Raw genomic sequence first — 18353 nt, 5'->3', positions numbered from 1 at the left:
GTCTCCTGACAGATTTCTTGCACACTGACGAGGAAAAAAAAACCTTGGCTTCGGATTGATCTTGGAAGGAACTACAAAATACATGAAAGAGAAGTTATTGCATGAAACGACTGTTGCGGTATGTAATCATCAATTACATTGTGATGAATGCGTATAAAATGTAAATTAATTCATCTCTTCATCCAGTATATATTTAAATGATATGCAATGTACGTTGGCAATCCCCGAGGCTCCCTTTAACAGTGGTTTACTGCAAATTCCACTACATTTTTTCCCTATTTTACCTTTTTCCCCTCTAACCTACCGGTAGATAACTTATTTCAAATTCCACACTTAGAATTTTTTTTTTATATATAAATTCTTTTAACAAGTGATCCTTATGACAGAAAAATTGTACCTCCCCTTCTTAGAAGTCGGCACTATTTTTTGCGCCTGTTGCTTGGTATAGAGACCAATTGTTAAGTCCAATATCTCGAGAACTGTTGTTAATACTTACAATTTTTAACACAGTTGGTGAGAAGATTTTCAGATCACAAAGTTCAAAACTGACTCTTCTCTTCGCTATCTATATCACATATTTTCTCACTAACCTATGGCATGTCAAACGTTGCAATATTCCATCTTTTCTATTTGTATTGTATAATTTTCCATTTGTTTTGTATATTTCTCCATTTGTATTCTATATTTTCCATTTGTATTGTATAATTTTCCATTTGCATTGTATAATTTTTCATTTGCATTGTATAATTTTCCATTTGTATTGTATATTTCTCCATTTGTATTCTATATTTTCCATTTGTATTGTATAATTTTCTGTTTGTATTGTATAATTTTTTATTTGCATTGTATATTTTCCATTTGTATTGTATAATTTTTTATTTGTATTCTATATTTTCCATTTGTATTGTATAATTCTTATTTGTATTCTATATTTTCCATTTGTATTGTATATTTTTTTATTTGTATTGTATAATGTTTTATTTATATTCTATATTTTCCATTTGTATTGTATAATTTTTTATTTGTATTGTATCCGAGGGATTGTTTATTTTGGTTTGTTACGAAGGATTTCATTGGTTTAATCTAATCATATATCGAATTAGGTAATGCCCGAGGTGCTCCGGGAAGTTTACATGTGTTATCCAGGCAAGGAGCCTTTTATCGCAGAAAAAAATAAGTTTAATTAATGGCCTGTAGGGATATTAAAACAAAGAAAAAACATTTAGTTTTACCAAGTTATTTAATATATGATTCACGCACAAGTGTTTTAATTTAATGTCCTTTGGCTGTTTAGGTTTTATTTGGAGTTTCACTCTTGTGGCACAGACACTTGTTTCAGTAATATTTTTTTTAGCCCAAAATATAATTATTATACTATGAGTTAAAAGAATTATTAGTGATACAAGTGCACGTGTCCTGTGGTTACATGTACGCGATAATGTAACTTTATTATTACTCTAAATTAAACACATTTTGGCAAATTTATCGGTCATATATTTTGATTTGAGGAGTTATGGACTAAATCGTTTCATTGATAACATTTAATAGATATCCTTTCAAAACTTTGAAGCCTCTCACTGTATTGTAACCCTTTGTTTTGTGACCTGCCCCTATTCCAGTATGTCCTTGCTTGTCATTGTAATTATAAATATATATACGCATATAATAGCATAATTTCAATGCAAATAGAAAAAGATGACACTTTGGCGCATGCAAACATGTTTTAGCTGACATTTAATTAATATTTTCTCATAGATGATGGTCATTAACAGCTAGCAATTATAAAAATGAGCAACAAATAACAATGGAATATCAAAGAAAATTTTCTTAAAATGGTAAATTTTTCACTTTATTTGTCGAAACATGGGCATTTTTTTCTCCACATATCCAACCATCTTTATGGTCTCTTAAGGAACCTATGGAAAGACTGGTCAATTTTATAACCCTAACCTTTTTAACATGGTGAAATATTTGAAATCACAGTGGTCACTTTATTGTTCAGTTGATACTTTTCAGATTAGGGATGGCTGACAGAGATATTTGTGAAATGGAAGGCGATTTCATAGCATTCTTCAATAGCCTTTTGGAGTTGTTCGAGTTTTTTGAGGAGAAAGACAGATTTACTCATGATGACATTGAATTTGGCCAGGAAAGAGTAAGAGGAGCAATTAATACCCTATCATTCATTGAATCACATCCATCCTTTAGAAACCAGGCATCACCAGATTTACATCAATCTGTGGAAATTCTTCTGGATCATTTTAGTTATGTAAGAAAAATTATCCAAGACATTCAATCTCCTCGATGCAGTGTCCCAGCAATTGTGAATGGTGCAGGGGAGGTCTTGCATACAGGACATGTAGGCAGACCTACAGCATTTATAAATGTAGAGCAAGTGATTTATTTATTGAACCATGGGTTTAAATATACAGAAGTCGCCAGGATCTTTCTAATTCATAGAACCACATTGTGGAGGAGATTGAAAAATGAAGTGGATTTTCAAAGATACACAGAAATTGGGGATGAAGAATTGTCAACAATAATAAAGAACATAAAAGACCAGCATCCTCATAGTGGGGTTTCTTTAGTGATTGGACATTTACGGTCAAATGGCATAACTGTACAACACAGAAGGGTTCGAAGAGTTTTGAGAGCACTTGATCCTGTTAATTCAGCATTACGGTGGGGTCTGATGTCCTTTAGGAGGGCATACAGTGTTCATGGACCAAATGCACTATGGCATATCGATGGGCACCACAAACTCATAAGGTGGAAAATGGTTACCCATGGTGGTATAGATAGATTTTTTCGACTTATTGTTTATTTAAAGTGTTCCAACAATAACCTTGCTGAAACTGTGTTAAATCTGTTTATGGAAGCTGTTGAAACATTTTCTTTACCCTCAAGAGTCAGAGGGGACAAAGGTTCCGAGAATGTTGAGGTTGCCAGGTATATGGAGCAAACCAGAGGAAGAAATCGTGGCAGCTTTATTGCAGGAAGGTCCATACACAATTCTCGAATAGAGAGATTATGGGGAGATGTGTTTTACTCTGTAATTCAAACATATTACTCTTTGTTTTATTATCTTGAAAGCATAAGTGAACTAGATATGGAAAATCACATAGATATGCTTTGTCTTCACTATATATTCATTCCAAGAATTAATGTGGCATTGACAGAGTTCAAAAATGCATATAACTGCCATAGCATGCGGACTGAGCACCACTGGAGTCCATATAAAATGTGGATCAATGGAATGATCAACCGTAATCGGCAAAACTCTGTTGGTAATTGTGTTTTTGAGTTGAATGATGACATTCCTATATCAGATATCGAGACCTTTTGAATAGACCCCCAAGAAGCACCAGACCATGAATCATTTGACGAGGAACTGCATGATAATCAAGAAACATTTCAAATGCCTGGTTTGCCAACACAATTGGATTTGATCTTTGAAAGGCTAACATCATCAGTAAACCCTCTAGATTTAAGTGAAAATCTTGGGATAGACTTATTCAGAGCAGCAAAGCAAAATTTATACTCTCTTTTAAACCAAGATGAATTGTAAAAATTGATTACTATCTCATTAATATGTTTGAATATTCTGACCGTGGATTACACTTGCTTGTCAAGCTTACACTTGAGAAATAAAACTTTGAACACAACTTTAGCTCCCTTGCTAATATATTCTAGTTTGCTTTGTCCATTCTGATGGGATTTGCACCCATATAAAAACTTGGCCAATCAATCATCCTATCAGGATGTTCAGTTTTACTTTTAAAATACACCACCTTTTAAGGAATTACCAATTGTCCTGGTACTAGTTTATACAGATATAAATATGTACCTAAGAGTACACAATCTATTGCTGGTACTAAAATCATTTACCCAAATAAACATGTTCAGGTCAACTGCACCTTGCAGCATTGTGCATATTTCTGTAGAAAAAGTTGACATCTTGCTTCATATTGAATGCATGATGAAAACCTACTTCAGTTATAAAGATACAAGCTTAGATGAAAATAAGGTTACTCTAAGCTCCTCCAAAATATTGTAGAGAAGCATAAAATTGCCAAGTGAACAAGTTAGAGTTTTAAAATGCCTTTAATGTACTAAAAGTCTTCATAAACTGTACAAGAATGTCACAAAAATAACTAGAAAAACTTCCATAGGACATGAATGCCTCAACCAAAGAACATTTCTTAGTATTGCAACAGTGCATAAAAAAATGTACCTTTCTTTTTTAGTCCGAGATTGATTCATCCCATATAACAGCTGCATTAAGTCTCACTGTTTCAAGTTAATTATGTCATTTAGCAAATTTATACATATTTAAGTATGTATGGTAAAAACTCTCGGAGATGTATTGATGTATGGAGTCTTCTCAAGAACTTAATAACCTTTAATACTAAAGAACAAAATGAGGGTAATCTTTATTTTTTATAAACTATATATATTGGGTTTAAGTTTTGTGTTCTTGCATTTTATTGGTTTGTCAAATTCCCTCCAAATATTCTAGGTTATTCTGGTCACTCTTTGTCAAGATATTTTGCACTCTGCAATTATATGCGGGAGCTTGCCTATTCCCTGAGAATGGTATGCTATTGTTTTTATGATCTATTGTTTATTTACAAAAAGTATGTAATGTCTATGAAGATATTATAAGCTTAAATAGTAATATATATATATATATATATATATATATATATATATATATATATATATATATATATATATATATATATATATATATATATATATATATATATATATATGTTGTTAAGTATTTTAATTGTATGCACAAAATATAATTCAAAGGTGGTATTGGATTACGTATAATGAATGTAAGAGTTATCTCCCTTTATGCAGTATCGTGTATAACATTGGATTGTGCACTTTAATGATTTTATGATATTCTCAATATTGATGTTATATATTTCAGGGCAATGTTATTTAACTATACAATAAACAGAACGAACCCTAACTGGTGTTTTAATTCATTCAACATCAAATGCAGAAACCCTGTTACACTCCCACCAATATGCATCAGTGCATGAGTTTTGACGAAAATATGAGTTTTTTCCTAATCTCTATAAAACCAGAATTAATATGAAGTCAAGGTCATAGGGAAGGTCAAGGTCAGAAAATTAAGCCACAGTTAGATTGTATCAGTATGAATTTTGATAAAAATATCTTAGTTATTTTACCTAAACACAAAATAATGAATAGTAAGGTCAAGGTCAGAAAATTTCCACAGTTCAATAATTTTCATCTATATGCATCAGTGTACGGATTGTCAAAGTATCTTGAAGAGTTTCATTGGAACTTGAGCTAAACGCAAAGGGTGACACGGATGCAGACGAAAGATGGACACTACAAACACTATATACCCCAGCCATATTCAAGGTGGGACAAAAAAAATTATGTGCCACTGATGTTCATCAATTTGGAACAAATTAATCTCTATGCAAATTAAAATCTAGAAACTTAGAAAAAATATCTATATCAAGTTCTATGCTTCAAATTGACTTTGCAAGTGAAATGAAAAAAACACTACAATGTATTAAGCATAGTTGTAAACCATGTAGTTGATATTGTAATATTATGCCAAACAATTGACATGTCTATTATACAATGCTTCTTAAAATAGGGTAAACATATCAAACACAGATGATCATTCAAAATATCACAATTTTTTGTTTCTGTAAAAATACAAGTACAAATGAACTTCTTTTATGTTTATATTTATCTAAATAATTGTGTTCATGCTAACAACAAATTACAGCATACTGGTATTTTCTATCTGTATAAGAAAAAATGATTGGAGGGCATTCACATAGAAGACATTTTCTACAAAGCTTAAATTATGTAACAAAGACTTCTTTAAAAAAAAAAAACAGTAACTTCATTGAAATAAGTGACAATTTGAGCAAAGGTGCATTTCAAAACATTTTTTTTCCCAAATGCTCCATTGAAAAGATGAACACTAACAATAAAAAAAAATGTTTGCATCTGTAAGTTGGACTTGGTAATTTAAGAAAGTTGTTCAAATTAAAAACATTGTTGCAAGTATAACATTCTGCAGTTTGTTCTCAATACAAAGAGCCAGGTACGTTAGCTAATGTCAACAGGCCCTGCAAAATACATAAAAAAAAATGTGTTTGTTTATCCCAACTATCCATGTATATTTATAAAGTTTATGAACCAAAGTATTCGTATGTGTAATTATTTGGGCGGATCCAAGCTTCATCTGCTGTTATGTAGTATCCAAAACTATGCCGTATCCGGAAAACTAGCAATTTTCTTCACTTTTCACTCGGTTTTTGGGAAAATTCGATGTGGCCGCAAGCATCGACCACAAAAATATTTTAACCAGAAATACTTTAACATAAAAGGGGTTGATTTATACTGGTTTTGTTCTGGTCGTGGGCTGCGGCCACAGTGAATTTTGTAAAATTCTGATATTATCAGTCGTCTGCTTTAAATACGGATCTTGACATGAGGGGAATGGAATTAGCTGGGTATTTTAATAATATTCTGAGAAAATGAATAACAATAGGATGCTTGCTTACTTTGTAGAGAATCTAAATGATATAAAGTATTAATTTAATAATTCAGTTGTTCAAAATTCGTTAATTGTCGCGACCACCTTTTTTACTTTCGTTTTCATTCCAGGCAACGACAATCCGGAACAAGCAAAACATAAACATGTACAATGTATACATGGATACATAATATTATAACGTCTAAATCTTAGAAAGTGTGTTGTAAAAGGGTATAATTCAAATGTTATTGTGGTTGATGATTTTTTATAAAGACATCTTCTGTGGATTTTAAGGCAAAAACCTAACGTCTCTAGTTGTATAGCTAACTCTAAATATAGACGTAGTCATTGTTTACATTAACACGTACAGTGACGTGCCAAAAGTTTTCTCCATATTTTGGTATTTCGTTTGATATTTCACTATCAACAATACCGTTGTTTAATCAAACATTTATAAAAAATTTATTAAGAAATTTCATAGTAAATGAAAACAGCGCTCAGATGTAATATATCTCAAATTTACGTCTGTAAAAATACATGTACTGGAAAGTTTACATTAATCAATGCAAAGGTGATTTTTTAAAATATTTTAGCACTAACCACCCTTTCTCCGAAAGCTTTATTTGTACAAGTATGTATATACCTAGTATATTTTAATTTAAGTAGGAAATGAAAATCCTTCAATGAATTAAATGAATTAAATTCATATACATCTTATACATCAGTTAGAAATCCTTTTATTATGATTTTTTGTCTTTTTAAAAAACAACTGAAGTGATACTTAGTTGAGAACAGTAGAGTATATAAGTATATGCTATACATATGTTCCCAAAAACAATGAAAAAAAATGAGGGTAAATTGAAGGAGAAAGAGTAGGGGGGAATTAAATTTACCTATAAAGTTTTCCTTCAGAAAATTTAAGATGAGAATAAATAAATGACTAAAATGATGCCCATTATAATGGAAACTTCTGAATGCGACAACTTCATGTAGTTTTAAGAAATTATAAAATGCTGAAAAAAATATATATTAATAACATTATATATTCATATTATCTTTATTTGCACAAGTCTTTGAATTCCAACTCAGTCATTACACCCTCCCCCTTTTTGGATAGCAAAAACTCTACAAAATATAAATCAATTGACTCTTACTTAATCAAAATATATTGATAATAAAAATATCTTCTTATATTATATAGTTAAATAATTTGATACTCATTTGTAGGAGGGGGCGCAAATTTCATTTGCAAAAATAAAGTTAACCAGGAAGGACACTATTTATAAGCTTATATATCATACTGAAAATCTCAGAAATAAGGGAAGTAAAACTACTGGGGATCTACAGGTGCCCCCGAACGACCCTTGCCTTTGAAATCCCCTATCGCCACCAACTCAGGTGAAGTACGTACCAGGAAGATATTTTCTTTTTAAGAGAGAGATGAAAATAGTTAGTGTTATAATATTTATAATCCACAAATAGATACAGGCACGTAAAATCGGGGGGGGGGGGGGGCTGCCCCCCCCCCTCCAGTTTTTTCCAGACATCATTTTTCCCATAGCAAATGTTCATTGAAGTGTCCCCCATCTTTTTGTTACAGTGCAGTTAAATAATAAAATTGGTACTGAAAGAAGTTAGCCCCCCCCCCCTCCACGAAATAACATTTTCGAGTGTGTACATTTTTTTGCTCGTCAAGTTTCTTTCGGGTAAGTTGAAAAGTTGGGAAAAAAATTCTCGGGCTGACCTCTCCCCTCCCCTACACACACTTTCAAAAACAATGCTACGTCACTGAGATACTCAGATTTCAAATTATAATTTCTTGGTGTTGTATGTCCCCAAATGATCAACAGTCAGGTTCTAAATCTGAAACCACCAGAGGAATAAATTCAACATGAACCTGGTTGATGCGTGTATTACACATGTAATGTTGAGGAGTATTGGTATAAACTTTAATGTTCCATCTCCATTCGAGGTCGATGTATAAAAGATGGACTCGTGTTGCATGGTAGATCTAATTTATTCTAAAAAGATTTTTTTATTAATAGCATCAACGAATATAGATTTGTTGACAATTTATAACTTCAACATCATTTGTGACAAAAAGACTGTATTCTTTTTTTTTCTTTGGCTTTTAATTGAAAATTCATTTGTTTTTCCTTAAACTTCATGTACATGTTAATTAATATAAAATGCCGTTACCTTTTTTCTGTACACAAACAATTTCAACTACGATGAATATGTAACTAAGTTTGACATTCAAATATACGTATTTTGAAGAAATAAAATCAATTGCGTCATCTCAGGCCCTCCGCTTGTCGAAAAGGCCCAAGAAGGTCGATTGGACCAGAAGATGCGCCAGTCGTGTCTGTAAAGCTGTATACAAGGGTTGTTTAAAAAGTCTTTGGACAATGGTGTTTTTATTTGTTATGAAAATCAAAATACAAAAGTCAGATTAGTTATTTTTATTTATTATAAAAATCAAAGTCAGAATTGTTAATTTTTTTCATTGTTGAAAATCACTGATGAAGTTAGGAAGATGATTTTGATTTATTCTTTCGTTAGTTGACACCTTTGTCAGTTGTCCAGATTCAAAGATCAATTTGAAAGGTCATCGTATATTAAAAGAAAATACTGGTGACAATGATGAAGGCATGTCACCTAGAGCCTCTGACTCTAACCTATAATATGTTTTTACTATAAACAAACCTTGGAGTAAATTAGAATTTCAGGATTCTAAAGTCAATGATCTTTACTAGATATTTCTTAAGTTGCAGACACATAGTATCGATTTAAATAAAAAAAGGAGGGGGGGGGGGGTCAGAATCAAACTCGAAAATACTATCTGGTGGGGGACGTCTTCTCAACTTCTTCCACAATCATTTTTTTTTCCATACATTACCACATAACTCCGATTTTAACTAAGCTGCAACAAACAAGGGGGGGGGGGGGGGGGCTAATAGCCTTTCAGTGAACATTCTCAATAGTAAAAGGTAATGACTAAAAAAGAGGGGACCCCCCCCCCCCGATACGTCGTGCCTGAGTTGTTAGTAATATCATTAAATCCTGATTATACACATGGAATTCCTGTCCATTTTTTGGCTGCCCATTGTTCTATTTTGCATGAATAATTTAATATTGTTTTCAATTGTTGTTTTAAATCTCGAAAAGGGCAATTTTTGGTATTTTAATATTATAATTTGAACCTAAGTGCAAATAGGTCAAAATTAATGCTAAAGAAAATTATATTTTACTGTTCTTGTTTGTTAATAAAATTAAATTTCAATGATCTTTTTGCATTGTCTATCTTTTATTTAACGTTCCGGGAAAAAAATTAAAAACAAAATTGTGGAGAAAAACGGACTGCACATTACGCAAGCAATTTTGACTGCAGATATGATATTCAGATGAATCGACACTATGGAGGTCATAAATTCTTTCAATTAAAACGTTCTTTTTGTGCAATATTTTCTTTGAAGTAAATAAACAATGCAATGTACATAAAAAGTTTAACATCTTTTACACATAAAATACAATGGTACATAAAAGTTGTTTTTTTTTAAATATGATTCAAAATTGACAGCAATAATGACGACATAGTGCTCAAAGCGGTTAAATGCAGTAAAATACATCCCATCTTCAGAGGGTGATTGCAACTAAACTATAAAAGATAGATAAGAATTGTTAATATATTTATAAAGTGTACATTCTCAAGCCATTTCTTTATGATTATTTTTAATTTTCAAAGAAGGGCCGAATTGCACTACTAATGTACCTGGCTCTTTAAAATTGCTATATGTGCTACCTTTGTTGAAACTGGTAATTTTTAATTTTGGTATGTAAATGTTATTCTGCTGATGCTAACAGAACAGCTTATGTGTACATTCACTTCATTGTATAAATTTACAAGGCCTATCTTCCATGTGTATAACTATTCCTGGACTGTAGTGTATAATGTGCATCCAAGACTTCCTGAACATTTATATTTTCTCAAATCCCATTGAATCTTTCAACGACATTAACATCATGTCTCTAAATGTGTTTGGATCACTAACACCTCGTGGTAAGTAAAATTCTAAGGAACAGGTAGAGGCATGTGGTAATCTTTTCACACCAATCTCACTAGCATAGAATATAATATCTATGCATTTTGGGAACCCAGTGGGTGGGACCTGATCCGCTCCTGTGATGAAAGAGAGGAGTTCTTCCAGTGTGGCTTGAATATTTCCATCTACAAAAGATTGCAGGGTAAAATGAATGTGTGTACAAAGACAACCACACTCTTAATTCACTTAAAATGATATCTCATGAAATACATCTCCAAAAAGTTGAAAAGTTCAAGTTGAACAAGATGTGTTTGTGAAACACTGATGCCCCCGTATGGCAGCTTATGGCGAAGGCTAAAGTAAAGTTTCTCAAAAGCAAGTCAAAATCCAGGCCAAAAGATGAAAAATGTTGGTGCCCAAAGAAAGGTCTTGTCTCGAGGAATATACCTGTGAAATATGAAAGCCCTAGCTGCAACTGCTCAAAAGTTATGGCAAAGGTTAAAGCTTTTTAAAAGTAAGTAAAACGTCATGGTCAAGGTCAAAGTTGTTGGTGTCCTAAGGAAGGTCTTGTCACAAGGATTACATATGTGAAGTATGAAAGCCCTAACACACCATTCCAAAGTTATGGCCAAGGTTAAAGTTTTTCAAAAGTAGGTCAAACTCCAATGTCAAGGTCAAAGGGTCAAAGTGGTTGGTATCCAAAGGACGGAGATGTCACAAGAATTACATATGTGAAGTATGAAAGCTCTAGCATCAACCATTCAAAAGTTAAGGCCAAGGTTAAAGTTTTTCAAAAGAAGGTCAAATTCCTAGGTCAAGGTCAAAAGGTCAAAGTGGTTGGTGTCCAAAGGAAGGTCTTGTCACAAGGATTACATATGTGAAGTATGAAAGCCCTAGCTCCAACCGTTCAAAAGCTATGGCCAAGGTTAAAGTTTTTCAAAAGTAGGTCAAACTCCTAGGTCAAGGTCAAAGAGGTTAATATCCAGAGGAAGGTCTTGTCATAAGGAATACACATGTGAAGTTTGAAACCCCAAGCACGAACTGTTCAAAAGTTATGGCCAAGGTTAAAGTCTCATAAAATTTTGTTAAAGTGGGTCAAACTCCAAGGTCAAGGTCAAAAGGTCAAATATGAAGGTCTTGTCACTAGGAATACACATGTGAAATATGAAAGTCATAGCTCCAACCAATCAAAAGTTATGGGCAAGGTTAAAGTTGACAACAGACAGACAGACAAACAGACTGACAGGACAAAAACAATATACCCCCAGGATATTTCGATCCGGGGGCATAAAAAGTTTCTCACCACTAACATCCTGCAAGAATAACTGTGTCTTCCTCTTGTGATCTTTTGTTTGATCCCTCGTCAGAAAAATTTATCTTGAGGAGGGACTCAAATTTTTCCTTGGTTAACGGTAAACATTGGTGACAAAACAGAGATCTAAACTGTGTAGAGTTTGCTGCAACTAGCTTCCAAAATCCTGCTACATCATCCATTCCTGTTTTACATTGGGTTATTGCAGCTGAAGTTCTAAAATACATTTCGATTTATCAGTAAAGCAGGAATTATGGTGCTTGTGCACATGTATTTTTGAGATAATCCCCTTGAGAACATAATATTTGGCCATATTTCAAAATAGACCCAGGGACCATTGAACATATCATTTACAAGGAACCAGAAATTATTTGGTTTGAATGGGATCTCATTAGTTTACAAAATATTTGATCACTTCTGAAAGGACAAGACCAGGAATGGAGTTATTCCCCTTATCACTGTACATCCTATATGGGTTGAGAGTTAGTTTTCAATGGTTTCGGATAATTTGACTATTTGTATATCTTGAATTCATTTACGAGTCCTTCCCTACATTTTACCCGGTGGGTAAAAGTTAACAATAAATATTGTATTGTTCACAACCTATCATAATTTTAATATGGTTTTAACATGATGTAAGGTGTTATTTATTTAAACAATAATTTAAACAATAAAAGGCTTTCTTTGGTTGTTAGTATGGGAATTAATGTTGCAGCTGTTGCAGGAAAAATGCATAACCTGCTTAAGCGGGTTATGAAATTTTTTTTTCAGCAATAGCTGCAACGTTAATTCCGTACTTAAAAACAAAGAAAGACATTTTATTGCATATACTTATATCTGTACAAATAAACATTTAAAGTAGATGAAATAGTGTATTATTGATATGTACGTCACTGTACATTTCATTGATGGTACAGCAACTGCTCAAGAAAACTGTAGAGGTGATATGCTTAGCAGTGTTTCTGACTGATAAACGGCAATGGTTTTCTTAAGAATTAAAGCTAAACACGAATCGTAAAATGAATTTGTCTGCCATATTCGTTTGTTCACTTGCTATATCTGAGGGCCCCTATAAAAAGGTGCTCACTTAGCCATTGTTCAGTGTAATCAGTCATCACGGGTGTAGATGGACATTTGATACACAAAACTTGGTAGTGACAAAAAATAATTATGTACTTCTTCTAATGCAGGAGAGTAAGATACCAAGGAAAATTACAACAGTTGCACAGGTCAGTGCAATATACAAACAAACATAAATACACGCAACTGCAATAAAATTTAAACAAAGGTAATGTAAGATAATCTGCATGAACACGTGTCTCCATTCCATGCTGATACCCTTGACAATAAAGCAGTCAGGTGTAACGAATGCGAAGGGTATACCCCGGTGCTGATATCATAGGTAGTATTATCAACAAGAGGCCCATGGGCCACAATGCTCACCTGAGTAACTTTGGCCTTGTGTTTTTCACCTGATTTCCCCCCTTGTAGTTCTTATTGTGGCCCTGCCCTACCCCCAGGGTCATGATTTGAACAATTTAGAATCTACACTACCCCAGGATGCTTCCACTTAAGTTTCAGCTTTTCTGGCCCAGTGGTTCTTGAGAAGAAGATTTTTGTCTTTTCTTGATTATCCCCCCTTGGAAGGGGGCTTGGTCCTTCAATTTAACTCCCCTTCACTCAAGGATGCTTTGTATCAAGTTTGGTTAAAATTGGCCCAGTGGTTCTTGAGAAGAAGTTGAAAATGTGAAAAGTTTCCAGACGGACGAACAGCTAGATGGACGGACGATGGACAATGGGTGATCAGAAAAGCTCACTTGAGCTTTCAGCTCAGGTGAGCTAAAAATGGTGTATGCCTATTTACGAGTCATGTTCAGCTTTAAGGACATTGGCAAGTCCGGGTTTTCCAGGAGAAAAAAGGTTTAATAGACAGGTTTTTTCACTTATAAAATAGTGATTGTGAATGATCTCCCATTTAGAATTCTCTAAGTGGTGAAAAAAAAATAAAGCGTATGTTTACAGAGGTAAACAAAAGCATGTGTACTTCCTTCAACAGGGTAGAATCATCTGTACAGCAAGAAAGAATAGTAGTAATGGCTTTGTTGTACATTGTATTCAGGAGACGTAGAGCCAACAGGTCGTCATTTACCATAGTTATGCTCAGTATGCTGGGAAGGGCAAAGATGTACATATGCTGAAAGGTAGACCGACTGAGAACAGTTCTTAGGTCGTGTGAAGGAAGCAGCATTTAGTAACTACATATAAGATTTAAAAATAAATTCATACCAATATTTTTATAACAATGTGTTTCAATCAATTCAGTTAATTACATGATAAAAACAATCAACCAGTGTCTTGACCAATTTTAGCTGTTATGGGAAGCAACTCAAAAATAATGCTCAGTGCCGGTATATCCATGTCTTGTTTCTATATACATGTATACATTTTCAGCCAAAATATCTAGAAGTGATAGGAAATGAAGATTCAATAATGTGTATAATACAAAAACTGTATGAAATAAGTGGGTTTTGGAGAAATATTATAGTGAAAAATTATGTAGGTCCCTTTTATAAACATTTTACATAGGAAATGCATTGAGAATTGTAAAAACACGGATTTGACAAAATCTAAAAAAGAAGGTTGGCCTGGTAGGTTAAACAATCCAGAATATAGCCTGTTTAGTACATTTAAACCTACTCAAAAGATCTTGAAAAATTCTATACAATAACCAGGAACCTTGCCAATATCCTTAAAGGAGATAATATTCAGTGGATGTAAATAATTAAAAGACATCACGTGTCCTAATTTTTACATTCTTCAGCCCTACTACAGCCCCACATTCAAAGACATCCTGAAGATCATTTTTAAAAGATTGTTATCTTCAAGTTAGATTGTGTTGTTTTTAATACTATTCAGTACAATAGAAAGACTTGCAATGACAACACTAAAAATTATTATGTGTGTACTGTATTTTCAATGCACATTTATACCTGTAAAAGATATGCTGTTTTATCAGCCTCTCTGCCATGTCTTTTGCATTCTTCTCTGACAGTTGCCATACATTTGGGATCCCTCCATTCTCGACAATCCAGTCCCCATGCTCAATTAGGAATTTTTCCCTTTGGATATCAGTTTTGATGCTGATCATCTGAATTGATAATTATTAATAAAGAATTCAGTATATGAATTTTACTTAAAATATATACACAGTGGACACAGATGCTTCTCTTGAAATAATGATTTATCCCCCCTTTCAAAAGAAGACCTTTTGTTTAAAGAAACTAAAATTCCTTCTTCCACAGGATACTTTGATAACAAAAATAATTATTATAGATAAACTATAGACCCAAAGGCCTTAAGGATCAACATAAACACAAAATAAAACAAAATAAACTGATAGATGAGTAAGTTTGCTAAATACCCAGCAGCAGAAAAGATTTACAAAGAAATAATGCTTTTCACTATATAATCAATAAAGCTTCTCTCTTACACCAGAATCCCTTACCCAGAGGTCACGAATTCCACACTTTTAGTGAAAGACCAATTGCTTGTTACAATCATGCCAACAGTACTAGTTGACTATTAATTTTGATGCTTTTGGCCTAGTGAGGGACTGAGGGTAGGGGCCATGAAATTAAGAATTTTGGTTCCTCTTGACCCACAGATGCTATATTCCAAAGTTGGTTAGAATTCATTTAGCCTTTCATGAGGAGAAGATGGAAAAGTTTAAAAAGTTTATGACCAGCACACAATGCATAACAAAAGATGCATCTGATAGCAATACATGTAGGTCAATTGAATGACTCAGGTGACCTAAAAATGAAAATAGAAATAATTATAAAATCTGCAATATCTGTGTGGATTGCACAGAAACAAGACTTAAAAGCTATACAATCGGAATGTGGGGCATATAATTTTTGGTCTGTCCATCTGTTTGTCCATAAAAATTTTAATCTTGGCCACAACTTTCGAATGGTTGGTCGCTATCTACTCTCAGCTCATACATTCACATCTTTCATTTACTTGCCTATATCACAGTAATAGGCACAAAAAATACTGTGTTTCTTTTAATTCATTAAAATTAAAGGCTGCAGTATTTTTTGTAGTTAAAAGTTTTTGTAGTTAAAAGTTTTTGTTTGTTTGTTTGTTTGTTTTATTTAATGTCACTTCAAGAACCAATATTTTCAACCATAATATGACACCACTACTTGTCGGTGGAGAGCTGCAAATTTATAGCCGTACTCGGCGCTAAAGGCCTCTGAGCAGTCTGGAATCTTTTTCATGCCAACATCTACTACAACACAGGACCTCCGTTTCATGGTCTCACCCAAAGGACCAGTTTCCTCATCCCACAGTGGGATTCAAACCTGTGATGTAAGAATCACCCCCTTACTCAGCAACCCTATGATTTGAACAATTTAGAATCTACACCATCTCAGGAAACTTCCACATTAGATTCAGCTTTTCTGGCCCTGTGGTTCTTCAAAAGAAGATTTTTTAATGCCCCCCCTTTGCCTTTTCTTGATTAACTCCCCATGGAAGGGGGCTTGGACCTTCATTTTAATAATTTAGAATTCCATTTACCCAGGGATGCTTTGTACCAATTTTGGTTAAAATTGGCCCAGTGGTTCTTGGGAAGAAGAAAAGTCTACAGATGGATGGACAGTCACCGGACAAAAGGTGATCTAAAAAGCTCATTTGAACTTTCATCTCAGGTGAGCTAAAACATACATGTATTTCAGGTCTATTCCTTAAACTTTGATCCCTTTTTCTTTTAAATTTTATCCTGGCCATGCACTGCCATACTTGGGACATTCGTGTTTGATAAACACATCTTGTTTCAGTTAGTACACTAACCTGTTCAGTAACTTCCATCATTTTTTCAGGCAAAATTCCGTCAAGTTTTTCTTTAAAATCCTCCAATACATTTACATTCTCACCAACCATCAGACCATAAAGCACCTCGTTGAAAAATCTGGGAGGTGGACCCTCCTGAGCTAGAGATAGTGCAATTAGCCGCCCTGCAAACAGGTACTTTTTTTCTTCCAGCAGTTGAATATTGTATGTGAATATTCTATTTCCGTCTCTACCTTCAAAGAGTGGAGACATTTCCAGCTCTTTCAAAGCTAATCTGTCCAAAAAAGTCATATTTGTTATACATTTTATAGGCTGTACTTGTATTTAACTAAGACTTTGCACTTAAAATGGTAGGTAAATCGTTTAAATGAACAATGCAATGAAATCAATTTGAAATTCTGTTAAGGTAGAATGACATTGATTCATACATTTATATTAATCTATAATAAGGTAAACAGAGTAACGGGCTAAAAAATTTTAAACAATTTTCTTATATACAGTATTAAGCCCACTGTTGCACTTTATAAATGACCAGGTCCAATACCATTAAACTTTACATAATGTTCATTTTCACACTTTATCACAATATCTCTGTCAATAAGTTTTGCATAGAAATGTAAATATGATACCAAGGTCAAGTTCAAATCTATCAACTACCTTTCCTAAGAAAAACTGATTCAGGGAATGATAAATTTTCAACAATTTAGCAGCAGTCTCAATTATCACAAAAAGTTTTAAAAATACATAATTTTGGAATGAAGTCCTTATATACATGTATATGGTTCACAATTCATGATTTCCTAATCCCATACAGGTTACATACAAATCTAGAAATTTTTAAATTTAACAGCCAGTCAGTGATATTTAAGAAATGTGCAAGTTAATTAACTCAGATGGTTTAAGGAGACAAAACTGGACAACCATACATTTGTCAATGATTTCATACCTAAAAAACTCTCGTCTCGGTCCCCCATGGTCTTGACCAATTTCTCCGCTAAATTTAACATAAATTTTTGAATTCAGTCTAAATGTTGGTCTTTGTATTCCTCTGAATGCTGATTCTAACACTTTTCTGCGAAAAATTATCAGTTCTGTTTGATTCTTATCCACAGCTTTCTCTTTGAAATGAAGAAGAATATCATCCAAATTTGAAGTACTTGCTACAGAACTTGACCTAATATAGAAGTATATAAGTTCATGTGTTAAAAAGCCATAGCACATATTATTTATATTCATTATTAAAGTCAAAATGAAATCAGTTCAAGTTTCCAATGATTGAATTGAGTTTGTGTTTAAAGTAGAATTACATTTGGGTTGCAGAAATATTGAATAAATACATGTATGTGGTCATGAAGGATTTGGGTCATTTTTTATGTTCAGGCAAAACTCCTTTTAATCTTCAGTCATTTTTAACCTTGTGACAAAAGGGTTCATCTACTCCGTACCTAGTTTAAAGACTTTCACGCAAAAATTATTGAGAAGACAATATATTCCTATATCAAGTTTGTCCCATGACTGCAATTTTATCACCTACAATGCCTTTCTACTCCTAAATGGGAACTAATGCACCAAGTTTGACTTTTATCAAGAAAAGGTT

General features: G+C 33.2%; 1 pseudogene; it reads right to left on the bottom strand.

The window, feature by feature from the left end:
- Positions 1-10521: 10521 nt before the first annotated feature.
- Positions 10522-17023, bottom strand: LOC133194233 (G2/M phase-specific E3 ubiquitin-protein ligase-like; annotated as a pseudogene).
- Positions 17024-18353: the final 1330 nt, after the last annotated feature.

Source organism: Saccostrea echinata, unplaced genomic scaffold, assembly GCF_033153115.1.
Source record: "Saccostrea echinata isolate AGI-Se365-2 ecotype Australia unplaced genomic scaffold, CSIRO_AGI_Sech_v1 ptg000029l, whole genome shotgun sequence".
Taxonomy (NCBI): domain Eukaryota; kingdom Metazoa; phylum Mollusca; class Bivalvia; order Ostreida; family Ostreidae; genus Saccostrea; species Saccostrea echinata.
Note: the sequence above shows the minus strand (reverse complement) of the source record. Positions and strands in the feature narration are given on the sequence as shown.